This window comes from Bubalus kerabau, chromosome 5 (genome assembly GCF_029407905.1).
Source record: "Bubalus kerabau isolate K-KA32 ecotype Philippines breed swamp buffalo chromosome 5, PCC_UOA_SB_1v2, whole genome shotgun sequence".
Classification (NCBI taxonomy): domain Eukaryota; kingdom Metazoa; phylum Chordata; class Mammalia; order Artiodactyla; family Bovidae; genus Bubalus; species Bubalus kerabau.
In genome coordinates, this window is record NC_073628.1 from 133,420,343 (window position 1) to 133,447,217 (window position 26,875).

Sequence of the window (26,875 nt, forward strand, 5' to 3'; positions counted from 1 at the left end):
TTACCTACAGTGGTCTTTGAGGGTGTTATTATGTGGGAGCATCCCTATACAGACTCTTTATGCCCAGTGCCTTTGGTGGAAAAGCTGGATTTGACAGGAAAACAAGTCACATCTTTGCTCAGGGAGTGCTGGCAGCTGGCAGCTTGGTGAGGAGGTGAGGCTGGAGCAGGAGCAGGAGGGATGAGAGCTGGAGCCAGATTCGAGCTGGGGCTCCTTCTCTGCTCAGTGGCAGGTCTTAAGTTCCTGGAGCAGAAGAAACGCTGAGGGTCTGGTCTAGCTAACTCTGTTCCCTTTAAGTGTGTGCCCTTCCCATTTCAGCAGCACCCTCAGCTCCAGAGAGGATCAGGGCTGCAGCAGGAGGGTCTGCTGTGGATTCAGCAAGAGCCAGGGCACTGGGTGTGGTGATCTATCTGCCGTTAGCAATCTGGTGCTACCTCTGATGGCGGCCCGCTCTCTGCTCAGGTGCTGCTGAGGGTTTGAGCTGCCACAGTATCTCACGGCCAGTCTTTTTCCTCATTGTTGGCAATCCTCCTGGCTCCAGTGTGGAGCTGAAACGAGAGGCCAACACTGCTAGAGGATTACGCCGCTCAGGCTGGGGTGTGAGTGGGGTGGTTGTGGGAAACCTGTCAGCCAGCCACGTGGCTTAAATCCACCCTTTCTGCCCTCTCTCCTCTGCCTCAGGGGCAAATTCCCCATAAGTGGAATCTCTGCTCCCCATGTGGAAGCCCTCCTGTTAGTCCCAGCAGCCCCGCAACCAGCCCAGGGGACTCATCTTCCCCTTGCTAGACTCCAGGGCTGTGGGGACCGATCTGTGACTTGACTGCTGGCTTCCCAGGGAGGGTCCCCACTTCCCCCTGATTCCTCTCTCAGGGTCATGGGTCTCCAGCTGGTGACTTCTCTTCCCTTCCGCTCTGGCCACGCACGTCTCTCTCTTGCAGCCTTGATGGTACAGGCGTCTTCCTGCCAGGCACTAGTTAGTTTGCAATGAGAACTGTTCCACAGGTAGATGTGCTTTTCTTCTTGTAGATGTAATTCTGATATGTTCACGAGGGACGTGATTTCTGTGTCCTCTTACTCTGCCATCTTGATTCTTTCCTTGTCCTGTTTAAAATATCTTTGCACATTACAGGGTTATAAAAATATTGTCCTGTGTTTTATTTTAAAAGCTGTCAGACACGGTCTGTTTGCAGAGGAGAGTTGGTGCCAGTAGTGGCCAAGGCGCATTATTTTCCACATGGCTGTATAATCGGCACAGCACTGTTGGTTATGAAGAGCAGGCTCGCCCCCGCTGAACTTCAGTGGAGTCTTTGCTGCAATCCAGGTAACTGTGCGTAGGCCTGTGTTTCTCCCCGCCCTGCGCACGGCTGCATTAGTCTACACTTGGAACAATCCCTGCTGTTTTCATCAGGGCAGATGTGAGTCTTGCTGTGTTCTCATGTAAATTCTCCCGCTTTTACCTACTTTCATGCTAATTTTGCTGCTCTAGGTTCTCTGCCTTTCTATATACATTTTAGAAATAGCTTGTAAATTTACACACACACACAAATAAACCACAGAAAACCACTTGTGACTTTCACAGATTGTACTGCACAGAGTGATGGGAAGAGAACCATCTTAACGGTTTTGTCTTCTAATTCACACACATAGTATTAAACTACCATTTATTGAGGTTTTTCATTTTCTTATAATGTTTAATAATTTCCAAGGTACAGTTCTTATAAATCTGTGTTATACTTAAAGTATTTGATATTTTGAGGTAATTGTGTTAGTAGTTTTTAAGTTTCATTTCCATTTACCCATTGTTACTACCTAAAAACACAATTTTTTAATATTGGTCTTGTGTTCTGAGACCTTGCTAAATGCACTTATTAGATACAGTAGCTTTCTACAGAATTATCAAGATTTCCTAAGTCTATGAATAAAGTCCATTTTACTTTATGTTTTGCCTCAAAAAACACTAGCTGGCTTTTCCAACACACTGTTGAATAGAAGTGATGAGAACATATTGTTTTGTTCCTGATATGGGAGAAAGCAATCAGCATTTCAACATTACATGTGGTATTAGCTGTAGGTTTTTCATAGATGGCCATTTTAGAAAGTTTAATTCTGTCCCTAATCTCGTGTGTGAGTGTATATAAATCATGAATGTATGTAAATTTTGCTCATCTTTGAGCTTATCATATTTAATTTTAACAATCCTGTTAATATGATGATTGCATACATTTTTAAATGTTAAACCCACATTGTTGGACTGAAATTTACCAATTTTATTAGGATTCTCCATAGAAACAGAGCGGGATAATAAAGACATATAAATGTATATAAACAGGTATGCATATAGTTATATATATGTATACAAATATAGGCTTCTAGCTCAGCTGGTAAAGAATCCACCTGCAATGCAACAGACCTGGGTTTGCTCCCTGGATTGGGAGGATCCCCCAGAGGAGGGCATGGCAACCCACTCCAGTATTCTTGCCTGGAGAATCCCATGGGCAGGGGGGCCTGGTGGGCTACAGTCCATGGGTAGCAAAGAGTGACACGACTGACCAACTAAGCACAGCACAGCATATATACGTATATAAAAATATAAAATGTATATATAGGGCTTCCCTGGTACCTCAGCTAGTAAAGAATCCACCTGCAATGAAGGAGACCCTGGTTTGATTCCTGGGTTGGGAAGATCCCCTGGAGAAGGGAATGGTTACCCACTCCAGTATTCTGGCCTGGAGAACTCCATGGACTGTTTAGTCCATGGGGTCACAGAGAATCAGACATGACTGAGAGACTTTCACTTTCACACACATATATGAAATTATATATTTATATATAATATATATTTATGATATATAACATATAACATTATTTATATATTTTATATATACACATAAGAAATTAGCTACACAGTTCTGTAGTCTGAGAAATCTCATGATCTACCTTCCAGAGACCCAGGAGAGCTGGTGGTAGTTGTTCTGAGAATCCGAGGGCTGATGAGTAAGGTTCAGTCAAGGGCAGGAGCAGATGATGTTTCAGCTCAGCCAGAGGGAGAATCCATCCCTCCACGTCTCCTCGACATCTTTGTTCTGACTGTGCTCTCAGTGCATGGGTGACGCTCCCGCAGACCGGGGAGGGGGGTCGCTCTGCTCAGTGAAGTTCAAACGCTAATCTCTTCTGAAAACACCTTGTAAATACACCCAGAAATAATAGTTAACCTGAAACATGAGCACCTCCTGGCCCACCTGACACATCGCAGTAATCATCACATCATTAAGTATTATAATTTTAGGTATTTTAGATATTGTTGGATGTGATTGGTAAAATTTCAGTTAAGATATTTGCGTTCCTGAGAAATTAGTTGTAATTTCCTTTCCTGTAATGTCTAGATTTTATAGTAAGATAATTGTTGTTGTTGTTCAGTTGCTCAGTCATTTCCGACTCTTTGTGACCCCATGGACTGCAGCACTCCAGGCTTCCCTGTCCTTCACTATCTCCCTAAATCTGTTAAAATTCATGTCCATTGAGTCAATGATGCCATCCAATCATCTTCTGACATGTCCTTCTCCTCCTGCCTTCAGTCTTTCACAGCTTCAACATCTTTTCCAATGAGTTGGCCCTTCACATAGGGTAGCCAAAGGACTGGAGCTTCAGCTTCAGCATCAGTCCTTCCCATGGACATTAAGGACTGATTTCCTTTAGAATTGGCTGGTTAGATCTCCTTTCAGTCCAAGGGACTCTCAAGAGTCTCCTCCAACACCACAGTTCGAAAGCATTCATTTTTCCGTGCTCAGCCTTCTTTATGGTCCAACTCTCACATCCATACATGACTACTGGAAAACCATAGCTTTGACCAGACAGACCTTTGTCAGCAAAGTAATGTCTCTGCTTTTTAATATGCTGTCTAGGTTGGTCATAACTTTTCTTCCAAGGAGCAAGTCTCTTTTAATTTCATGGCTACAGTCACCATCTGCAGTGATTTTGGAACCCAAGAAAATAAAGTCTCTCACAGTTTCCATTGTTTTCCCATCTGTTTGCTAGGAAGTGATGCGACCAGATGCCATGATCTCAGTTTCTTGAATGTTGGATGTTAAGCCAGCTTTTTCATTCTTCTCTTTTGCTCTCATCAAGAGTCTCTTTAGTTCCTCTTCTCTTTCTGCCATTAGGGTGGTAATAATCTGCATATCTGAGGTTATTGATATTTCTCCCAGCAATCTTGATTCCAGCTTTGTGCTTCATTCAGCCTGGCATTTCGCATGGTGTCCTGGCCTTCTTTGATTTTCTGGTAGCATCTGTGTAAAAATGGCATCATTTCATCTTTTAGAAACATCGTAAGTTTACTGATAAAGCCTAGAGTTTTCTTTGTTGAAAGAGTTTTAACTATGACTTCGATTTTCCTAACAGATACACAGCTATTCAGATAATACAGTCTTTCCTGACTGAACTTTGGTAGTTTGTGTTTTGTTAAAGAAATGTGCCAGTTACTTGTCGAATTTATTGGTATAAAATTATTTACAACTCCCTTATTATCTGCTTACACTTTGGGGGGTCCGTGATGATGCCACCTCTTTGAATACTGATAGCAGTTAATTGTGTCTCCTCTTTTTCACGTGACCAGTCTGACGAGAGGTTCATTATCATTATTGATCTGAAAGAACCAGTTTTTGTTCTCATTGATTTTGTTATTTTTTTTCTTTTTTCTATTTCTTTAATTTGTTCTCTTTTCTTTCCTTCTTCTGTTGAGTTTATTGGATTCTACTTTTCTAGTCTAAAGAGGTAGAAACTTATGTCATTGATTTTAGGCATTCAAGCTTACAAAGTTTCCTCTTTGTGTTGTTTATTTCACTAAGTCCAAAATATTTTCTAATTTTCATTGTGATCTGTCATTTACTTAGATAACGGTTCCTTAATTTTCAATTATATAGAGATTTTCTAAGTAACATTCTATCATTAATTTCTAGTTTAGTTTCATCGTGGTCTCAGGGTAAACTCTGCCTGCTTTCAATTTTTTAACTTACTGGAAAAAATTTGATGGTCCAGAATTTGATCTGTTTTGTGACTATTCCATATATATTTCAAAAGAATCTGTATCGTTTGGGTGGTAGACCATGTAAATCTTGATAAGTTTGGTTGATAGTGCTTTGTCAATTCTTTTACATATACTTAATAGATTTTCTGTTTTGCCAACTTCTCATAACTATTACTATAGAGGAATACCAAAGTTTTCTACTAAAATTGTGGGTTTTAAAATTTTCTTTCTTAGTTTTATCAGTTTTCATGTGTGTTGAAGCTCTGTTAACTAGCTTCATCTACATAAAGATAGCTATATCTTCTTGATGAATTGACACTTCTCTTATAAAATATGCCCCTTTAATCTTTTCAAAATAGACTTTGTCATTCCATTGTCTTTTCTCCCATTTATTAAAATTCATTCTACAGTAAAATTCACACATTTTCTCGTACAGCTCCATAATTTTTGACAAGCACAAATGGCTGGGTCATTTCCGTCATAATCAGAGTCTAGAACAGTTCCCTCACCTGCCAAAACGTCTCCATGGCCTTTATAGCCACTTCTTCCTTCCAACAGCTCCTGTGGCAACTGGCCAGTTTCTGTCCCTAGAATTTGCCTTTTCCATAATGTCCCACACCTGGAGTCTTACAGGATATCCCTTCTTGATTCTGCATGATTCCTCAGCATGATGATTCTGGGAATCATTCATGCTGAAGCATGGGTCAGTCTGGTCCTTTCTGTGTTTCTGGGAAGCACTCAATTGCATGGAGATGTCTGACATCACTGCAACCTATTTTCCATTCATGCTGTTTCCAAATTCTTGACCATGCAGACAAAACTTTAGCCACTGGCCACAAGTCAGCAGAGATCTGAACCTCTGGCCACCTTTGCTTACATGAAAGTGAATAAATATCTGCAGTGTCTGAAGTCCTGCCCACTGAGAGGACGGCCCTTCACAATTGTCTGCAAGGGTTACTCATGGATGGAGCTGCAGTGCCCCAGCTGTTCACTTTGGGTAGAGCCAGCCATGCGGAACTATCTATAAACACAATCTGACACCTTTATTCTCGGTCAGCTGGTTAGAGCAAATTCCCCTGGAGGTCATAGGTGTCAGCTGAGAAAATCTAACAAGAGTCCAAGATGTGAAAATGCGGGCTACCTTCTCAGTAACTTGCCTATGCCTTCAGGATCTGCTCATACGTAATTTCATAGGTGCCACTTCTTCGTACGAAGCTCGGTGATGCAGGCCCGCCATCGTGGCATTTATGATGGGCAGCTCACATGGCATGACTGCTCAGTGGCCTGGGATTAAGTGTTCAGTCTTCAGTAGGACCCAGTAGCAAGTCTGAAACTGGATCTTTAAAAAGGCAGAACAATTATCTCCAAAGAAAGGCATAAGTGTACTCACAAATCTTCAATGTCTCTGCATGGTTTTCTGAGTCCATGCTTTCCGCACACTGCTCCCAGCAAAGGACAAAGCTGCGTATACACTGAGGTCCATTCCCGGGAGTGAAACTCCTCTGGGGGCTGACTTTAAGCTTGAGAACTCTGCGATAGCTTTGGCTGAACTGCGTGGCTATCTAGGGCGCTGTCACCAATCTCTCCTTCAGCTGGGGTCAGACTTGCAGTGCAAACTCCCCCGTCTTTTCTTACATATCTTACATAGCATTTCCCGCCATGAAGTCCTTGCTTGTTTAATCCTGTCATGATATCTGCTCTCAGTGGCCTCTTTTAGTTCAAACAATAGTCTTTCCAAGCAGAGCAATGCAGTAGCCTCCCAGCCAATCTCCATGTTCTCCTCCAGCCCCCAAATCTGTTCACATTCTGATATGCTCACATTCTACAGTCGAGCATTTTAGGACCAAAAGATCTTGCATAGTCGCAAAATTTACGTCTTTCTTCCAGACATATAAACTGATGTGCAATTAGTGTGACAATCCTGAGCGTCTTGCTTTCATGAAGGTGCTTTGTGGCCACACAAAAGAAAGTGGAGTCATGGTTTCTGTCGGAAACCTTAGAATTTGTACAAAGAGAAAAATGATACATAATAACTAAAAATTAGGTAAGCTTTAAAGTCAGAGCTGGCGCCCTTTGTATTCCTTACTTTCCTTGGTTCCTAGAAGTGGGCTTTGCACACACAAGTTCTCAATAAATATTTGTGAAACGAGTCAATAAGGTAAGACTGTCAGTGGCAAGGCTGTACCTTTCACAAATGTATACTGAGCACCAACTGTGTGTCAGGCACTATCCTAAATGCTGGAGATACAGTGAGGAATAAAATGGGCAAAAAGAACTATCTATAAAGCTTATGCTTGTGCATTTGTGTGACAGACAATAAATCAGTAAATCAATAAAAGATCTATTTGTGATCAGTAAACACAATGATGAAAATAAAACAGGAAAAGGATGAGGCTGCTGCTCGTGGTGGTGGACCTCACTGCGATGATGACGTCACAGCAGAGCAAGAACAGACAGGAGGGGAGGGCGCACCTGAGCAGGTGTGTGGGGATAGATTGTCCCAGGAAGGAGGAGAAGCAAGCACAGGCGCTCTGAGGTGGGAGCATCTTTGGACAGCTTCCTAGGCCACTGTGAGGGTGTTGGTGTTTACTCTGAAAGAAACAGGGGGCTTCTGGGAAACGCTGGTTGAGGTTGGGGCTTCCCAGGTGGCGCCAGTGGTCAAGAACCCACTTGCTGATGCAGGAGACATAAGAGACGCCAGTTCGATCCCTGGGTCAGGAAGATGCCCTGGAGAAGGAAATGGCAACCCACTCCAGTATTCTTGCCTGGAGAACCCCATGGACAGAGGAGCCTGGTGGGATGTGGTCTGTAGGGTTGCAAAGAGTTGGACACGACTGAATGACTTAGCCACAGTTCAGGATGATGTGGTCACACAGATCTGGCAGAACCTCACAGACACGGGAAGTCAGCAGAAGCTGACCATCTTTGTGGAGATCAATCTCCAGTGAAGGGGGATTCAGATTTATTTCTTCTTACCACCTACCCAGGGCTTCCCTAGTGGCTCAGTTGGTAAAGAATCTGCCTGCATTGCAGGAGACCCTGGTTCGATCCCTTGGTCGGAAGGATCCCCTGGAGAAGGAAATGGCAACCCACGCCAGTACTCTTGCCTGGAGAACCCGATGGACAGAGGAGCCTGGTGGCTGCAGTCCGTGGGGTCGCAGAGTCGGACACGATGTGATGACGCACCACCTGCCCAGGCGCCTTTGGTCTCTACCAGCCACGGGCTGAGGACGCAGCACAGAGGAAGCGGCGGGGCCTGCGGACGGCAGACGGAGGAGAGCGGTGGTTCAAGTCGAGGTCTGCAGGCCCACGGAGCGGACGTGTCAGAGGAGGCCGAGGAGGGTGAGTCGGCGGGGCCACCTCTCGGCCGGCCTGGGGGTTGCGGAGGGAGGCTGAGCGGGCGCCTGTCTCACGGGGATGTTTTCTCCGGGAAGCAGGAGGCGAGGTCAGCGCTGGGAGCGCAGGAGGACGCCGAACGCTCTGGTAACTTATTCATGTGCTCAGCGACTGGAAAGTCTCTGAGCACGAGTCTTGTGGTGGCCGGTTCTGTTGGTGCCGTCTGTCTCCAAGAGTAAGTATTTTTTTTTAAAGCTCTGCGATCTTTATAATAGTGACTGTGATAAAAACTGGGAGTTGAGTCACAACGTAGACAGATGACAGGTTAAGTGGGTTTAGATTCCCTGACAAGTCCTGGCTCCTGCAGTGTTTTCCACGGAGTGTTTTTAATACTCACAACAATTCTGTAACACCGTCTTTTGCTGCCCAGTTTATAGGTGAAAACTCCGAGGCTGCGAAGGGCTCACAGCCTCCCGCGCTGCACCGTGGCAGAGTAAGAATTTGAAACTGCATCTGTCTGGCCCCTGAGCTACTGTAATTCTCAGCTAATTATTGTGTCCAGAAAGCTTGATCCAGGCTGAAAAACCCTAAATGGGGGAGATGCATAAATGACTAGGAAGGAGGAGCAAAGGAGAGCAGTGAAGACCAGCAGGGGTGGGGGCACAGCTCTGGGGAAGGTGAACCCCCAACAGAGGGGAGCCTCAGATCAGCTCTCAAACACATGCACTGCTTTCTTCCTGAAGGAGAGAATCAGACCGTCATTGCATCAATCCCAGCAATCAGAACAGAGTGGCATGCCATCATTTCACGGTACGTAACTGGCCCAGTTCCTGCCGGCCATGTGGATGGGGAGGCCCCCACTCAGCCTGGTGATGCTGGGGAAGAAGCCATGATGGATGCCGAGGGGACACGGAACGGGAACCCCCAAGCCAGGCAGGGGCTGGGGCGTTGGGAAGTCTCCCCACGAAGGTAAGGGAGCAGCTGGAGAGCCGCAGTCACAAACAAGGCTGAAGACCAGGCTTCAGGCAGAGCGGCAGATGAGCCAGAGGCAGGCAGGGCCAAGCTCACAGGACGCTCGCTGTAGGTCTGGGAGCCCCTCTGCCCAGCACAGCACAGGAACCGTGGCTGGCTCTATAACCACACTGATGAAGACACTGTCTTATTCTGAAGGCAGGATGAAGCACAGAGGAGCAGCACCACTGGATTCAGCGTCACAAAGCCTGAGGGGCTCGTCCAGTGCCCCTGCTGTGTGCTGGGGGGAAGACCCAGGCTCAGGAACGGAGCACCGGGGCGCGGAGCAGACAGGGATCAGCTCGGGGGTGGTTCCTGTCGATGGTGCTCTTTCAATGCCAAAGTGAGCAGTTTAGAGGAAAATCGCCTATGGAAATTAAAAGCCACTGTATAGCGACAGACTGAAAAAGTATCTGAGAAAACTTGATTAGACAATGAATCGTAGGGACGAAGGCGCAGAGGGCGAGTGTTCGGTTTGGGGGCTTCGGGGAGGTGATAAAGCACTAGAAGGTGAAGTTCAAGCCAGGGTCCTGAGCAGGAACAAAGGGAGTAAGAGAAATTTTCAAAAGAAATAGCACTTGGTGATTTCATCCATTTCCTCCTAACTGTCCAATGTATTTATTAATATGCCATATCATTCAATAAACAATGTGACATAAGAATAACATAAAATAAGTTAAAGCTTCAAGGTTTTGATTCTGGGGGAAACAAGTACCACTGTGCTGAACAGAAGTTTACATGTGAATGAAGAGAGAGAAATTTAATTTGTGCAGAGTAATAATGTAAGAAGATAGAAACACTTTTATCAGACACGTGCAATGGACCCATCACTCTCTGTGACGTTATCGCCTTCTCATGGTCCGCTGAGATGGGCTGACTGGTCCCATTCTGCCCTTGAAGAAACGGAGTGTTGGAGGTTATCTACTGGGTTGGCCAAGACCTTCATTCAGGGTTTTCCATTAGATGTTACAGAAAACCCTGAATGAACCTTTTGGCCAACTCTGTAAGTTGCCCAAGGTCACAGAGCTATAGAGGGTAAGCCTGGGATTCAAAACAGGCTTGCTGGCTCTCGAACCGCACCGAGTCCGTGTCTGACACTGTCTTCCCCACACGCGCGGTTCTCAGGCGATGGCTGAGCATCCAGACGGAGGCATCCTGGGAGAAGTGGAGTGTCTGCCGAAGGGCTTGGATGGGGTTTTCCCCTTTAGTGTCAGCAACACAGTGGTGATGCTTGACGCTGAAAGTGCAGACTGTACTTTCAAGTAAGTGGGAGAAACAGGTCAGTGGTCAGTGGACACTGGATCTGAAAATATCTTAAGCACTGCCTTTTTTAGGGGTTGCAGGAGGTTTCCACAGTTTAGGACACAAGTTGGTGTTTTTTCCTTTTCTGGGAGAGGTCCCTCTAGAGTCGTTTCACTCAGATGACTGTGAGTTAAGTACACAGTGGTTTGGAAGGTTTCCTTCAAACTTAGCGATTCAAGTCCGCCGCTTGGTAACGTGTGTTGGAGACACTTTTCTTCTTAAATATGAACTTGTATTTCCGTGTCTGAAAAGTGAAGTTTAGGAAGAGGTGGTGGGGGGAGGGTGTTTTCTGAGCAGGAGGCTGTAGGAAATTGGGCTTGTATGTGTGTGTTCTGAGCAGGAGGCTGTAGGAAATTGGGCTTATAGTCCAGCTGGAAAGAATGGAGAATGGAATTGCTCCTTCTTCTGATAGCAAGAGGTTGGACCAGCACGGAGTATTCACCTGGGGAGTTTGCTTGTGCCCCAAATACACTGGTTGTGAACAACTATACTGAACTTTGAGATGGACTCCTGGATTCTGTGATTGCATTCTCGGGACAAGGAGGAAGGGTCCAAACAGAGAGAGGGCTTTGTTTTCCAGTCTCAACTCTGATCTTGCCAAAAGCACTTAACTTCCTCTCTGTAGTAACAGAAATTATCGTATAGGTGGCGCTAGTGGTCAAGAACCTGCCTGCCAATGCAGGAGACCTAAGAGATGAGTTTGATCCCTGGGTAGGGAAGATCCCCTCGAGAAGGAAAGGGCAACTCACTCCAGTATTCTTGTCTGGAGAATCCCATGGACAGAGGAGCCTGGTGGGCTACAGCCCACGGGGTCACAGAGAGTCCAACCCGACTGAGGTGACTTAGCACACACACACACTGTGGGCCTGGGGTTCAAGCTCAGCTGCAGTTCAGTGTTTCATCATTTTCTGTTAACCGTTCTTCCCCAGGAGAGGGGCCGTGGCCTAGAGTAGGGACGGACAGACTTTTCTGAGTCCTAAGAGATCCAGGACTCAAGTGTCAAGCTGAGGCTTTCCTAGTACAGACGCTGAGCTGCCTGAAAGCCCGAGTGCCCGGCTCAGGCAGTGTCCCCAGGACTGGCCTTTTCGTAGCCACTTCCACGGCTACTCTGCACTCAGTCATCCCCTCTCCCTCCTGGAGGAGCGGGTTAAACCCTGCAGCGGGTCCCGTCTCTCCCTGGGGTAGTACAGGTGTAGCCAGGCCACATCAGCCGGAGTGACCAGCTGAGACGGTGCAGAAGGCTCTGCAGGACTCTGGCTGAAACTGTTTAGGCCATAAAAGCACGAGCCGTCCTAAAGTTGTGTAACACTATAAACACTGAGGCAGCAAGAATTCTCACACGCTGTGTGAGGAAGGAAAGTAAGAGAGGCCTGGGTCTCCTGCCATTTTAGACTTCTGAAATGGTCGGCCACGACAGTACAGCTCTAGAGGCCGAGTTCAGACAAGCCTGGTGCTTCAGAAAGAGCAAGTGTTCAGAGTGCAATGTGAGTGGTGCCCTCTGGGACGTACAATGCCAGCCCCACACCGTGTAAAGAAAAATACTACCCTCTGAAGACTGACGTGACTAGGGGCATCTGAATGCATAAAAATTGTCAGTATTTAGTTCTGACTGTGATCTAGGCACTGTATACTCATTACCGTGCTAATCCTTACCGCGATGCTGCTGGTGAGCAAATGGAAGTGAAAGGCGCTTAGTCGTGTCTGACTTTTTGCAACCCATGGACTGTAGCCCAGCAGGCTTCTCTGTCCATGGGATTTTCCAGGGGATCTTCCCAACCCAGGGATCAAACCCAGGTCTCCTGCATTGCAGGCAGATTCTTTAACCAGCTGAGCTATCAGAGAAGCCCTTTAAGGCTTAGGAAGAAGCCTTAGGAAGAATGGCATTTTAAAGTTCTATGGTTTCCTTCATATGGAAACAGCCACAACCCTGCAACTCATGATATTCTATCTGTGTGTATAAATGTTCCAAAGGAGACCACCTCACGTGTACCAGTCTACTCCTCTGGGCCATCTCTTCACGTAAGACTGGACAAGCAAGCATTCTGTATGCTGGTTTACTTAGACAGAATTCTTCTTAGAAATATGAGTCAAATTCTCATTCTGTTTTCAATTTGACCAGATAAATCCCACTGAATAGTTTAATCTATGCCTGGGAACATACTGTTGTTTTTCCAGAGTCAAAGCATAAATATGATTTGCTATATATATTATTCAAGACCTAGTTCCGAGTAGCAGAAAACCCAGTTTACACTGACTTTAGCAAATAGAGAATGTTTTGTGTCTTAAAAAAAAATATATATATATATACATATCCTGAGGGTAGAACAAAGCTCCCGCTGCAAATAGGGGTCCCTCCTCTTCTCTCTCTCTCTCTGCCTCTTTCTTCACCTCTGAAGCCTTCTTTCTACTCTTTGGGCTTCATTCTCAAACAAGCTCCCTTACATGGTATCAAGATGTCCACCAGCTATAAACTTAAAAGACATTTCTTCCTAACGATGTCAACAAAGGTGCCACAGTTCTGTTTTGCTGGCTCTGATTGGCTGACTCGGGACACAGGACCGTCTGGATGCAGCCTGTGATGCAGCCTCCTTAGGAAGGTCCAGATCGCATGCCCCGCCTCCAGTTTGGGGTGAGCAGAGGGCAGGGATGTGGTCCTAAGGAAAATAAGAGTGTCAGTAGTAGACAATGAAGTAGCAGATGATGTGTAAAGTCAAAATAATGTCTTACTACACTGAAAAAAAAATTTAAGTATAAATAATCTCAATACTTTTATCTGTTCTGCAAAATTTCAGACTTATGGTGATGTGGCTAATCAAAGGGAATAACACTGTCGATGGCTTTTTAGACTCATCTTTTTTAAGGCGGCTCTTTGAATAAAGATCGTATTGAAGCAATCAATAGACAAGCAGAAGGTAATAAGAAAAAAAAAAAAGCATAACCCAACATAAGCAAAAGAATACTTTCAATGATGGCTAACTAGAGTTATTCTATAATTACTCCACCATAGCCCTGAAAATGAGTCACCAAAGACTGAATATTTATAAGCTTTCTGACCTCAAAAAAATTCAAAATCTTAAATGAGGTCACCTAAGGAGACTGTGGAAAACTTCCATGCAACTTATTGGCAGATTTTAGTTCTTAATTCAACAAGCGTGGTATGAAACGCACGCCATCTGGTTACTGGGAAAATTCTAGTCCGCATTAACTGCTTGTGTGAGAGACATTCTTGCTATTGAGCTGTAAATGAATGCACCTGCAAATGGGGAAAAAGAGCACGTCTTATCTCTTGCTCCTAGGGCTGGGAGACGTGATGACGTAACACCGCCGTTCCATCCGCTTTTAGACGCTGATCAGTACAGCTGTTCTCGGCTCCTGCGATTGTGCCGGGCTGTGCGCGCAACAGGAGTGCGCGGAACAGGAGTGCGCGGCGGAGGGGGATTCAACTGACACTGAGAGGAAACGGTCCCTTCTCGTTTCTCCAGGGCAACTCCCAACATTTCAGATGAAGCGCAGGTACTTCTGACTTTGGTTTTAACCCTATCAAAGAAGTGTATTTCAGGGGAAAACAAGGCTTTACACAAGTCTATGCTTTCCAGCTTGACTCATCTGAGTGCGGGCAGATCCCTGCCTGATGAGGTAACGTGGGCACGAGAGAAAAATCCACGTGGCCGTCATCACTCTGCCGGTGAGCAGTGCGAGGGCCCGACGGGCAGCCTCGCACCGCGAGAGTCAGACTTCAAAACTGGGAACCCTGTCACAGAGAGCCTGGGGGAGCTCCGGCCCATCGTGCCGGCCCAAACTTGACTTCACGGGCGAGGCACTGTGTACCGCCCTCAAAACTGCAGCAGAGAGCAAAGGAGTCCATGGTGCGCTGGCAAGACGACAGGATTACTGACATCCAGCACCGCCCCTTACTAGCAGAGTAGAGGAACTATCTGCATTCTCTATGAATTATAACGGCCCACAGGCAGATGAGAATTATCTAATTTTTTTTATCAAAGTATACTTGATTTACAAGGATTTACACAAACATACGTGTGTGTGTATGTACATATTTCTTTTTCAGATTCTTTTCCATTATAAGTTATTGTAAGATATTGAATATATTCTCTGTATTATGCACAGGAGGCCCTTGTTGTATGTTACAATAGTGATGTGTATCTGTTCATCCCAGATGACTAATTTACCTCTCCCCTCCCCTCTGCCCTCTCCCCTGGTAACTGCAAGTTCCTTCTCTAAGCCTGTGAGTCTGTTTCTACTTTGTAAATAAGTTCATTTCTATCCTTTTCTTTTAAATTCTGCAAATAAGTGATATCATATGGTACATCCCTGCCTGACTTAGTTCACTTAATATGATAATCCTTAGGCTCATCCATATTGCCACAGATGTCATTCTTTTTTATGGCTGAAAAGAAAGAAAGAAAGTGAAAGTGAAGTCGCTCCGTCATGTCTAACTCTTTGCAACCCTATGGACTGTAGCCCACCAGGCTCCTCTGTCCATGGAATTTCCCAGGCAAGAATACTGGAGTGGGTTGCCATTTCCTTCTCCAGGGGATCTTCCCAACCCAGGGATCAAACCCGGGCCTCCCACGTTGCAGGCAGACACTTTACCATCTGAGCCACCTGGGAAGCCCAATGGACATGAGTTTGAGCGAACTCCGGGAAATGGTGAAGCCTAGCGTGCTGCAGTTTATGAGGTCACAAAGAATCCGACATGACTTAGCAACTGAACAACAACAAAAAGTATTCTACTGTGTATACACGTATATATCCTAAGATATATACACACCCTACATCTTTTTTTAATGTTTTTAATTGTGGTAAAAGTCACATAAGGTAAAAAATAAACATATAAAAATAGTACAGATGATCCTGCCTGCAAAGTTGCAAAGCAGAGAGAGACACAGATGTAGAGAACAAATGTATGGACAGGAAGGGGGAAATAAATGACGTATGAACCTACTGTATAGCACAGGGGGAGAGAAAAGGGTACAACTTTTCGTAGAACATATATTAACCTTAAAAATGCACTCCAGTACAGACTAGGTACAGACAAATACTGTGCGATTCCACTTATATGAAGTTCCCAGAACAGTGAAAATCCCCGTCAGCAGGTGCACTGGTAGAGGCGGGGGTGGGGATGTGCGTCAGGGCTCGCTGCGGGCAGTGTCCGTTTAGGAAGGCGCCCCATTCTAGAGACGGACGGCGGTGATGGGCACACGACAATACAAATGTACTTGGTGCCACTGATCTGTACAGCTTCTGCTGCTGCTGCTAAGTCGCTTCAGTCGCGTCCGACTCTGTACGACCCCATAGACGGCAGCCCACTATGCTTCTCTGTCCCTGGGATTCTCCAGGCAAGAATACTGGAATGGGTTGCCACTTCCTTCTCCAATGCATGAAAGAGAAAAGTGAAAGTGAAGTCACTCAGTCGTGTCCGACTCTTAGCGACCCCATGGACTGCAGCCCACCAGGCTCCTCCGTCCATGGGATTTTCCAGCCAAGAGTACTGGAGTGGGGTGCCACTGCCTTCTCCAAACTGTACAGCTAAATATGGTTAAAACAGTACGTTTTATATTAGGTGACTTTTAACCATATTAAACATTGAAAATGATGTAGGGTATATATATCAGAATATTCTATATGGAATATACACATATATACACACAATGGATTATTACTCAGCTATAAAAGAATGAAATAATGCCATTTGTGGTAATTTGGATAAATCCAGAGATGATCTTACTAAGTGAATTAAGTCAGACAAAGAAATAGCATTACTTATATGTAGAATATATATATAAAAAACTGATACAAATGAACTTACTTGCCAAACAGAAACAGACTCACGTAGAACATGAACTTGCGGCTTCCGGAGGGCAGGGCAGATTGGGAATTCGAGATTCACACGCACACACTGCTGTACTTAAAGCAGACGGCCCACAAGAAACCGCTGCCACAACAGAGGTCTTTTTGAGAAAACAGTTTCTATATTTTTTCTTTTACAATTTCAGGTTAAATTACGTTCATAACCTTTTTACTGAAACCACTTCTGATAATCAACGTAACCAGCAGCATTTGCACACATCAGCAGAGCAGAGCTGGGAGTTCTCAACGTGGCCCAGTCCCCTGTCCTGAGCACTCATCTAGTTAAGTCAGGGACACATTTTTCTAACTGTTGCTCTTGGTTTTGCATAGCTCTCCATCTCATCAGCATTCAAACACTAATCTAAAATTGGAAGTCACTTATATTCTTGCAGTTTTTACAGTTGAAAATTTGGTTTACACTGTTCTTTTGAGGAACAGACTTCTAAGGCAAAATACAGTGTGACACCATTCCACATCCACTAGACTCCCCAAAGGCCAGAAGACCAAGACCAGGAGAGCAAGGGTCAGAGACGAGGAGCAGCGGGCCCTCCCACTCTGCTGGTGGGAAGACAGAGCAGGTAAACTACTTTACAGAAAGATTCTGCACCTTCCACCTTAGAACCCAGCAATTCCATTTCTACCCACTGATCCAAGAAAAATAAGGAAAAAAAGTAGTTACGAAGAACTATTAAGTCATGATGAAAGGGTGCATGCGTGAAGTCGCTTCAGTCATGTCTGACCCTTTGTGACCCCATGGACTGTAGCCCGCCAGGCTCCTCTGTCCATGGGATTCTTCAGGCAAGAATACTGGAGTGGGTTGCCATGCCCTCCTCCAGGGGATCTTCCTGACCCAGAGATCAAACCTGCAACTCTTACATCTCCTGTATTGGCAGATGGGTTCTTTACCAATAGCACCACCTGGGAAGCCTTCATAATCAACTCTGAATAATCCAAAATGAAAAACCAATTTTATTAGACTTTATCACTATAATTTCTATAATTTAATGTATTATAATTCTCTTGTCTTGATGAGCCTTCAAAAGTATAGAAAGAGCATGGTTGACAACTTCTAAAAGCTTGTGATTAAAATACCTACAATCCATAAAAATGTTTTATTATAACATCTAACGAAGTTGCTTAACATAAAGCACCAGTGCTCTGTTCTGAGTGTCCACTCGGCATTCCAGGAACCACACCTCTATCCGGGTCCCTGCTGAGACGAGTGTGTTTGGAACCCCTAACTCTTAAGACCAAATGCTTCTGAAGTTTAAAATATTCCTGACTGCAGAAAAGGAAAACAGCATATATACCATGTATGATTTAAAATGTTCAGTGTGTTCAATGTCTTGTAATTAAGCAAACCAACATTTTTGCAGTGAAACATGAATACTGATATTAAGTGGCATCTGTAATGACTAAATAGCCATGTTATTTCAGATCAGGATTTAAATCTGCCTGGCAATGCAGGAGACATAAGGGATGTGGAAGATCCCCTGGAGGAGGGCATGGCAACCCACTCTAGTATTCTTGCCTTGAGTACCCCATGGACAGAGGAGCCTGGTGGGCTACAGTCCAGAGGTCGCAAAAGAGTCAAACACAACTGAAGCAACTTCTCACACACACACAACTTGATTCACATTATTTTAAAATGTTTAGTTTTCAATTAACAAGCAAGCCACAAACTGTGGGAATGCAGTATTTGCTATACATGTATCTGGCAGAGAGCTTAAAATATATAAAGAATTCTTAACAACTAAAATTTCTAAAATATGTATCTTTATATATCTTTAATGCTTAACTTTGAAATTTTATAAAAAATGGGCAAAAATAACATAAGCCACTTCATGAACAAGGTAAACGAAGGTCAAGTAAGGGCCTATAAAAGCGCTCAATACTAATCATCAGAAAACAGAAGTTAAACACACAGTGTGGCACCATTCCACATCCGCTAGGCTCCCCAAAGGCCAGAAGCCCAAGACCAGGCAAGGCAAGGGTCAGAGACGAGGAGCAGCCGGGACCCTCCCACTCTGCTGGTGGGAAGACAGAGCCGGTAAACTACTTTAGAGAAAGATTCTGCACTTTCTTATTAAGTTATAAAACCACCTTAGACCCAGCAATTCCATTTCTACCCACTGATCCAAGAAAAATAAAAACACATCTCCACAAAAGAGTCTTGTATGAAGATGGTCATATCAACATTATTCACAACAGGCAACAATGGAAACAGCGCAGCTGCCCACCAGCAAGACCCTACAAAGCCTGCTGTATGCACAGGATGGAGCACAACCCAGGGATAAAGGGACGCATTTGTGACACAATAAGGATGGATCTCAGAACTCTGAGTGACAGCGTTCACACGCAGAAGAGGACATGCTCTATCGTGTTAAGTCCGAGAACAGGCAGAACTAACCTGTGCTGATAGAAGTCGGAAGACGGCTGCTGGGAGGATTGTGAGGGAGAGGGAACAGCTTGCAGGGTGAGGAAACTTCATGGGCCATGGTTTATATCTTGTTTTGGAAGCGTGGGAAGTTACACAAGGTGTATGCTAACTGAACACTGACCCTATGAGTTTTTTAAACTCTGATTTCAGGGTTTGGAACTGCAGGCAAAGGACTCTGGATCTGTATTAAATACTTATTTTCCTGACAATCCTTGTCTCTGATGGAAGAAGTTAAGTATACTCTGCAGCAGAGAGGAATTCTGCTTCTAAGAACTGGGGTTTCACAGAGCTGGCCTGGGGTTTCCAGACTTAGTGATGACTTCCCACAGACCGACCTTACATGGTGGGGTTTGGTAAACTGCTTGGTGAACTTCAGAGACAGAGAAGGTGGTTTAGCACTTAAAGCCTCAAAGTACACCTGAGTCCCGCAAACCTCACAGTGAACATCGACACCTGCAAGAAAAGGCCCATTCCAGCCACCACCTGTCCTGCACTCCAGATCACAGTGGTCAACTTTCCTACTGCTGGGGGAGTGAACCAGCGATGACCTTGACTTGTTCACGCTCATTACTGAGAGCTCCACAGATGGGGGCACCCGCTGTCCCTTCTCCTGTGGCCCATGGGCCTTCTACATGCCAGTCACACAGCGGTGTTCGGCCTTGACCGTGCTTTCTGGGTCAGGCTCCATACTGCAGAAGAAACACACGGGTCCAGTAGGAGAGCTCCTCTAGTTGGCAGGGAAGGTGGCTGCAATCAGGATTCTCTGGAGAAGGAAAAGACTTCTAAACCAGACCTTGCTGTCCTCTCTTCAATGCTGGCTTTGAGGAGAGGGGAAAGCGAGGAGTATCTCTCACAACTGTCAAAATCAAAATGCTTGTATCTCTGCATGCTTCTAGTCTAAAGAAAATGCAAACTTGGAATAAGATTAAATCTTCAAATTGTGTGACGTGTTCCTTAAAGGTCATTGAGAAAAAAACCCTTGTTTACTTTATGAAATTCTTGTCCTTGTTTAGATTGAAACCTACTGACTGGGTGAGTGGTAGAAAACAAACAAAAACCACAAAAGGGAAGGGGGAGGGATAAATTGGGATGGGAATGACAGATATTCACTCTTGATATAAAACAGCCAACCAACAAAGACCTACTGTGTAGCACAGGGAACTCTCCTCAACACGCTGCAGTAACGTGTGTGGGAAAGAATCTGAAAAGAACAGAGGTGTGTGTGTGCTCCTGTCTGACTTTTAGCAGCCCATGGACTGTAGCCTGCGGGCTCCTCTGCCCATGCAGTTTTCCAGGTAAGAAACCTGGAGTCAGTTGCCATTTTCTACCCCAGGGGATCTCCCCACCCTAGGGATCGAACCCACATCTCTTGATCTCCAGCACTGGCAGGCAGATTCTTTACCACTAGCACCACCTGGATATACATGAATATGTAAGGGAATGGCTCCCCACTCCAGTACTCTCGCTTGGGAAATCGCACGGGCAGAGGAGCCTGGCTGGCTACAGTCCACAGGGTTGCAACGAGTGGGACACAACTGAGCGACTGGCACTACCACTAGACATCTAAACCCCTCTGCTGTACACCTGGAACTAACAACTTTGTAAATCAGCTATACCCCAACATACATATATACACTCATGGTAACTATGTTATTAACTGACGTACAAGTAACTCTTGAGACGATTCCCTGTTTACTGCTGAAAGTAAGACCCACACAAGTCCAGTGGCAGCTGCCCTTCTAGCTGTGGGGCCAGGGCGCTTTCCTGATACCCGGAGTCCTACTTTCCCCATCTGTGGAGTGAGGATGAGGATATTTACTTCAGTAACTACTCTGAAGTGCTCAAGGAATTAACAAGGATCTCGTTTGTAACTGTCAAGCAGAGAATTCCACTATTCAACTCCTCTTGGACAATCATTAACCTGATTACTTTCTCTTTGTCCGATTTTCTCTTCTGCAAAATAGGAACAATATCAGCACGTGGCTTGCAAGGTAAAATTGATCTATGCAAAGCAGCTGAAACAATGGCCAGTCCCCAAAGAACTAACCAGGAGGCGCTTCAGGAGCACTGTTCCTCTCCATCCCGCTCAGCCGTGACACAGCCAGCCTGATGCCCCTTTCCTCACTGCTGTTGCTCTGGATCTTCAGCCGTCATGGAGGATTAAGGTCCAGAGCTGCTCCAGGCCTGAGTAAGTATTGGGCTGACACTTCAATCCACATCACCCAGAACCAGGGTAATGACAGTTGACATTTATTGCAAGCCTGTTATGCATAAGATGTGATACTGCTTTACATGCACTATGTCGCTTAATCCTAACAAAACCCATGTGATGTCAGTGATATTATCATCCTTGTGTTACAGAGGCAAAAGCTTTAAATGCGAGCCTATTCACGAATACACAGGAAAGAATTAAGATCCAACCCATGTCTGGGGACTCCAGAAGCAGAAGGAATAACCGAAATGGAGCAATACCTCCTTGGGAAAGAGATATCATACTGGGGGTCGGGTTGGGAGCTGAAGGACCCTGAGCATGAGTGGTCACCTTGCAGTGAGCAGAATCAGCACCTCTCCTGAGCACACGTGACTGGAACAAACTCCCAGAGCCAAAGAGAGCCCTTGGTACCTACTATGGGCTACGGTAACAGACAGTAGTGTCCTGTTCACACTCCTGAAAGGAGCACTTCCCTGCATCGCCCAGATGGGGCGAAACACACGTACACACATACAGTGGGCGATCTGCAGTGAGACTCTAGTCTTCTATTACATATTGTTATTTAACAGAACAATGTCTCTACCCAGAACACACTCAGAATCAGTTGTGAACCAAATTAGTACAGATCTCTATTTCATGCAGAATTACTTAAAACAGTATAAAACTGAAAACATAAAATGCAACAAAAGGAAAAGAGCTATCTAAATTGTGGGAAAACCTTAATGTAGCGGGATTCCCAGGTGTCACTAGTGGTAAAGAACCCGCCCGCCAACTCAGGAGACATAAGAGACATGGCTTCGATCCCTGGGTGGGGAAGATTCCCTGGAGGAGGGCATGGTAACCCACTCCAGTATTCTTGCCTGGAACATCCCATGGACAGCGGAGCCTAGCAGGCTGCAGTCCATGAGGACGCAAAGAGTCGGACACGACTGAAGGGACTTAGCACACATGCACTTAGTGTGGGATACTGTCAACATTTTAATGTTTTTAAAGTGTGTTTGATAACTGAAAAATATTTATGAAAAACTAGCAAGTGAAAAAGCATGTGTGTATTGTGTGCTAAGTCACTTCAGTCGCGTCTGACTCTGTGCGACCCCATAGACAGCAGCCCACCAGGCTCCCCCATCTCTGGGATTCTCCAGGCAAGAACACTGGAGTGGGGTACCATTGCATGTACATATATTAATATATATAATGCCAGTTGTATAGATAACCTGAACATAATTTTATACCACAAAACTTACATGCATATAAAACATAATTATATGCATACAAACATATGCATAGAAATAAATTATTCTAAAATATGAATGATGACTATCTCTGACAAGCTCTTGGATAATTTGTATCTGCTTCTCTTTCATTTTTATATATTTCCTAATTTTCTATAGTTTTATAAATAAAAAGGAAACATTCAAAATAACAAACTACAATGAAGAGCTAAAACAATAATAATGTGTGCTGTGACCTCATCTGTGCCTCTATTTCCAACCAGGGAAACAGCTAGCTGGCTAGATAGAACACAAGGGCATTAGTGAAGAATTATTAATACTTTGTGTGTGTGTGTGTGTGTATATATATATCTACTTCCCAGACTGACAGTTTAACCCTGACTTTGCCATTTTTTGCCACATAAACATAGCCTAGTTATCTACTGGCCTAGAGCTTTAGATTAGAGACAGCACATGGAAATTGGACATATCTATAGAACACTATGGTTACTCAATTAATAGCTCTTCTCACTGCCATATTCTGCCTCCCATTGGTATAATTTGATTTTTATATCTATGTTACTCAATTATAATCCCAGTGAGGATGGGAATTATCCTATTCCCTACAGCACCATGCAAAAAGTTGGTTAAGAGCAAGTCTCCAATTAAACCCACAAAATAAAGACTAGGCAATTAAGGAATACTTGAGAAATCCTCCCAGTCTACATCTGTCACATCAGCAGCCACGTGAGGCACGGGAAGGAGCGCGCACACGGGAGCAGGCGCAGCGGCCCACAGGACTCCGTCTCCTACCAGGAACTTCAGGAAATGATTGATACAGCTGGGTCTAGAATGCTTTCTCAGAAGCACACTTGAATAGGTAAAACGTACTGCACAAAGCAAGCCAGTTCCATCTTTCAAAATATATGTAACTTAAGACAGGGAAGTTTTTAATTTGGGGTAAGGCGTTTACTAACTAATCCAAATTATCTTTCAGCTTTATCTTCTAAACTGTACGTCTTTCCGCTGATTTTCAAAAGTACATACACATATATTTCAAACTATGATTACCTTCGAGGTCCCATATGTTGAAAAAATCTTGGAAACAGTAAAAAAGGATAAAATTATATTTGTCATAAAAATTGCCCAAAGTATGTGTCTAATATTTTAAACTATGACTGTCTTTTCCTTTACCATTTATCATTAATTTTCATATTATTATACTTTTCTATGTCACACTATAAAGACCAGATTCATTTGTCATGTTTGCACACTTGAGAAGATGTGTCCTAAACACTGGTGGAAAGAAGAGGGGTTTTGCAAACACACTGGGATTTACACTGCAGCTCTTCCACTTACTGGGTGTACCACCTTGGCATGCAAATGCCTTTGAATTGTTTCCTCATCTGTAACATAAATTAAAATGTCACCTTTTATGATTCCCAATTTCTGTCAACCTGCAGTTAACAGAAAGATAGGTATGAGTGGAGACAGGTATGAGATAGGATGAATGGAGACAGGTATGAGAGCCTGGCCTCAATTTAAATGCCCTCCAGCCATTCAAGACAATGCTACGTAAGGAAGCCCCCGCACCCCCGCCGGGGCAGGGGGGGAGGGGCAATTGCCCAGCCATTTGTTAGCGAATTGGAGGAGCATCCAATGGGAGTGTGAAAATGTGAGCTAAAACATCCTGACTATGCCTGCCTGTGGTTTAGCTTTGTATTTTAAAAAAGGAAATAAACTTGAAAATTGTCAGCATAAAAATGAAACAAAAATTAAAATATTTATTGCCATGAGAAACAGTCACCTTTGAAGCAATAATAATCATTTAGTGTCTGAGAACTAAATGAGCTTGTCTATGTGGAAGCATTTTAACTGACATGTGTTTTCACTGCCATCGGTGTTTAAAATATGCACTCATCCCACCCAGGATTCGTGCTTCATAATGCCAACCACTTGCATTGACTGACTGACTGACTGAAGTAGAGTTGATGCACAAGGCTGTGTTAGTTCTATGTGTACAGCAAAGTGATTTTTATAAGTATTTTTCAGGTTCTTTTCCCTTCTAGGTTACTACAGACTATCAAGAATAGCTCCCCGTGCCATACAGCAGGTCCTGGGAACTGCCTGTATTTAAACACCGCATCAGAAGCCCCGTGACCGGCTCCGTCAGAGCTCCACGCTCAGCACGAGTTGTGCTCCTCCTGGAGTCTCTGGCCTCCGCTCCCCCCTCACGCGGGGCCAGCACTGTGCCTTGGTCCCGGTGCCTCTAACGCTCTCCCCCTCCCTTTGGCCCTCCCGTCCTCCCGCCCTCAGCTTAGGCACCACTCTGCAGATGCCTCTCCCCGGACACCTCTGACCTGGAGGACACCGCGCAGCTCCCCTTCACCAATGCTGACTCGCAGTGCCTGTTAGACACTCACCGAACAACTGTAAAGACGATGAGTAGGAAGCTCTTTGCAGGCTCGAGTCAGGTTAGACGGGGTCCAAAGCAGCCTCCGCTAAATCCAGCGTTGCTCGATTATTAACAGCGTACTGTCTTGCGAGCCCCGAGGCCCTGGGGAAACTATTTAACGTCTCTTGCTTGTTCTCTCAAAGAGATGCTTGGTTTCTGCTTCACAAATGAAGTCATCTATACCATTTTTCTTGACTCCACATATATGTGTTAATATACAATAACTGTTTTTCTGACTTACTTCACTCTGTATGAGTCTCTAGGGCCATCCCCATCTCTACTAATGACCCAACCCAGTCCCTTTTATGGCTGAGTGATAGTCTATTGGATATATGTACCACACCTCTTTATCCATTCCTCGGTTGATGGGCATTAGACAGAAAGACACACAGACATAAAGGTCAAGCATGGACACCTGGGGGAGGAGGGGCCGGGCTGGACTGCGCGGCTGGGCCTGACGTATACACACTGCTATGCACGCAAGAGGTGGCTGACAAGACCCACGGTGGAGCGCAGGGAGCCTGACTCCGTGCTGTGTGGTGCCCTTAAGTGGGAGGAAATCCAAACCAGAGAGGACGCACGTTCACCCTGAGCGGGTTCACTCTGCTGTACAGTAGAAACCAACAACACTGTAAAGCAACTGAATGCCGATAAAATAAAACTTTTTTTAAAGAGACTCAGTTATATTGGAAACTAAGCAGAACTGGCGTTGGTTGCATTCGTTGGCTCAAGAAACAGGGGAGAAGACTTGCCCACAGCGGGCACAGCCCCCTACCTCTGCCCCACAACAGCGCCTGCCCCCGAGGACCACTCTCCCTGCTGGCACTGGAGATGAACCGGTTTCTCTCAAAGCCCTTCTGTGCCTGGGCCTTCATCCCCGCATCCCCGCCTCCTTAAGGAACCGAATCCAGCCATGTTTCCCTCTTTCTTGTGCATCACCGATATTTCTCTTTCTTCGAGATCATCCCCAATGGATCTAAAAATATTATATGATTTGTCTTAAAAAATAATTTTTAAAAATGGCTCATTCCAGCCAAAGGATGACTTATTTGCAGCAAAAGTCTACAACGAAAGGGTCTTTCCTCACTCTCTGCCACCCTTTCTCGTCCCATCGTCTTCTGGGCACACTGTAGTCAAGCTTTTGCTCCAGGTAAGGTATCGAAACTGTTTCCAGGAAGCGCCTCCAGTCAAGGTCATCGATGGCTTCTGTGCTGGCCCCCGCTGCACAGTTGACGGCTCCTACCTCGCCGACACATTCTGCTCGCTGGCCGCCTACCTCACAGCGCCCTCCTTCTCAGAGGAGACCTGCAGCTGCCGGGCCTCGGGCCTCTGCTCCCCCGCCCTCTCTGCCTGCACACGTTGCTCTGGCAGTCTCGTTCATTTCCACGTCATCAGCTGCACATTCATACCAGGCTCATCCTCCTAACTGCAGACTCGGATGTCCAGTCCCCTGTCCTAGCCGCTCCACTGTCCAGCAGACGCATGTCCAAACCAAACTCCCGCTCCGCCCGCCGCCGTCCCCACCTCAGCAGATAGCAGTACCATTTGCCGGCTGCTCAGAGGGAAAAACAAGGCCAACATCAGTCCTTCCCTTTCCTTCCTTCCTTGTCCATCCAACCCCTCAGGAAACCCTCCTGGCCCTGTCTTCAAATCCTGCATTTCCCGCAACCATGTCCAGGCCATCAGTATTACTGCAGTAGTCTCCTTATTAGGTTGTTTTTTTTAATAGATACTTCCACTGTGGTTCACCATCAGAGTCCTCCTCAGGAAGTCCTTTAAGTGTCTAACTAAGCCAGACCATTTCACTCGGCCACTCAAAACCTCGCAGTGGCTTCAAATCTCACAAAGATAAAAGCAAAACTCTCCAAAGGCCACCCGGTCCCACGTCAGCTGGGCCCCTTTCCTCTCTGAGCTCTCTCTAAGTCCTCCCCTCATCAACTCCAGCCACACCGGCTGCCTGGGCGCCGTCCCCACCAGGCGCGCTCACTGGGGGCCGCTGCACCGTCTCAGGACCGGG

General features: G+C 45.4%; 1 long non-coding RNA gene across 1 annotated transcript; it reads left to right on the plus strand.

The window, feature by feature from the left end:
* Nucleotides 1-7,125: 7,125 nt before the first annotated feature.
* On the plus strand, nucleotides 7,126-25,043 carry LOC129653452 (uncharacterized). The gene is made up of 4 exons (XR_008715137.1): nucleotides 7,126-8,365; nucleotides 13,969-14,185; nucleotides 20,945-21,168; nucleotides 24,473-25,043. It is a non-coding gene; the product is annotated as an uncharacterized LOC129653452 (long non-coding RNA).
* The last annotated feature ends 1,832 nt before the right edge of the window (nucleotides 25,044-26,875 follow it).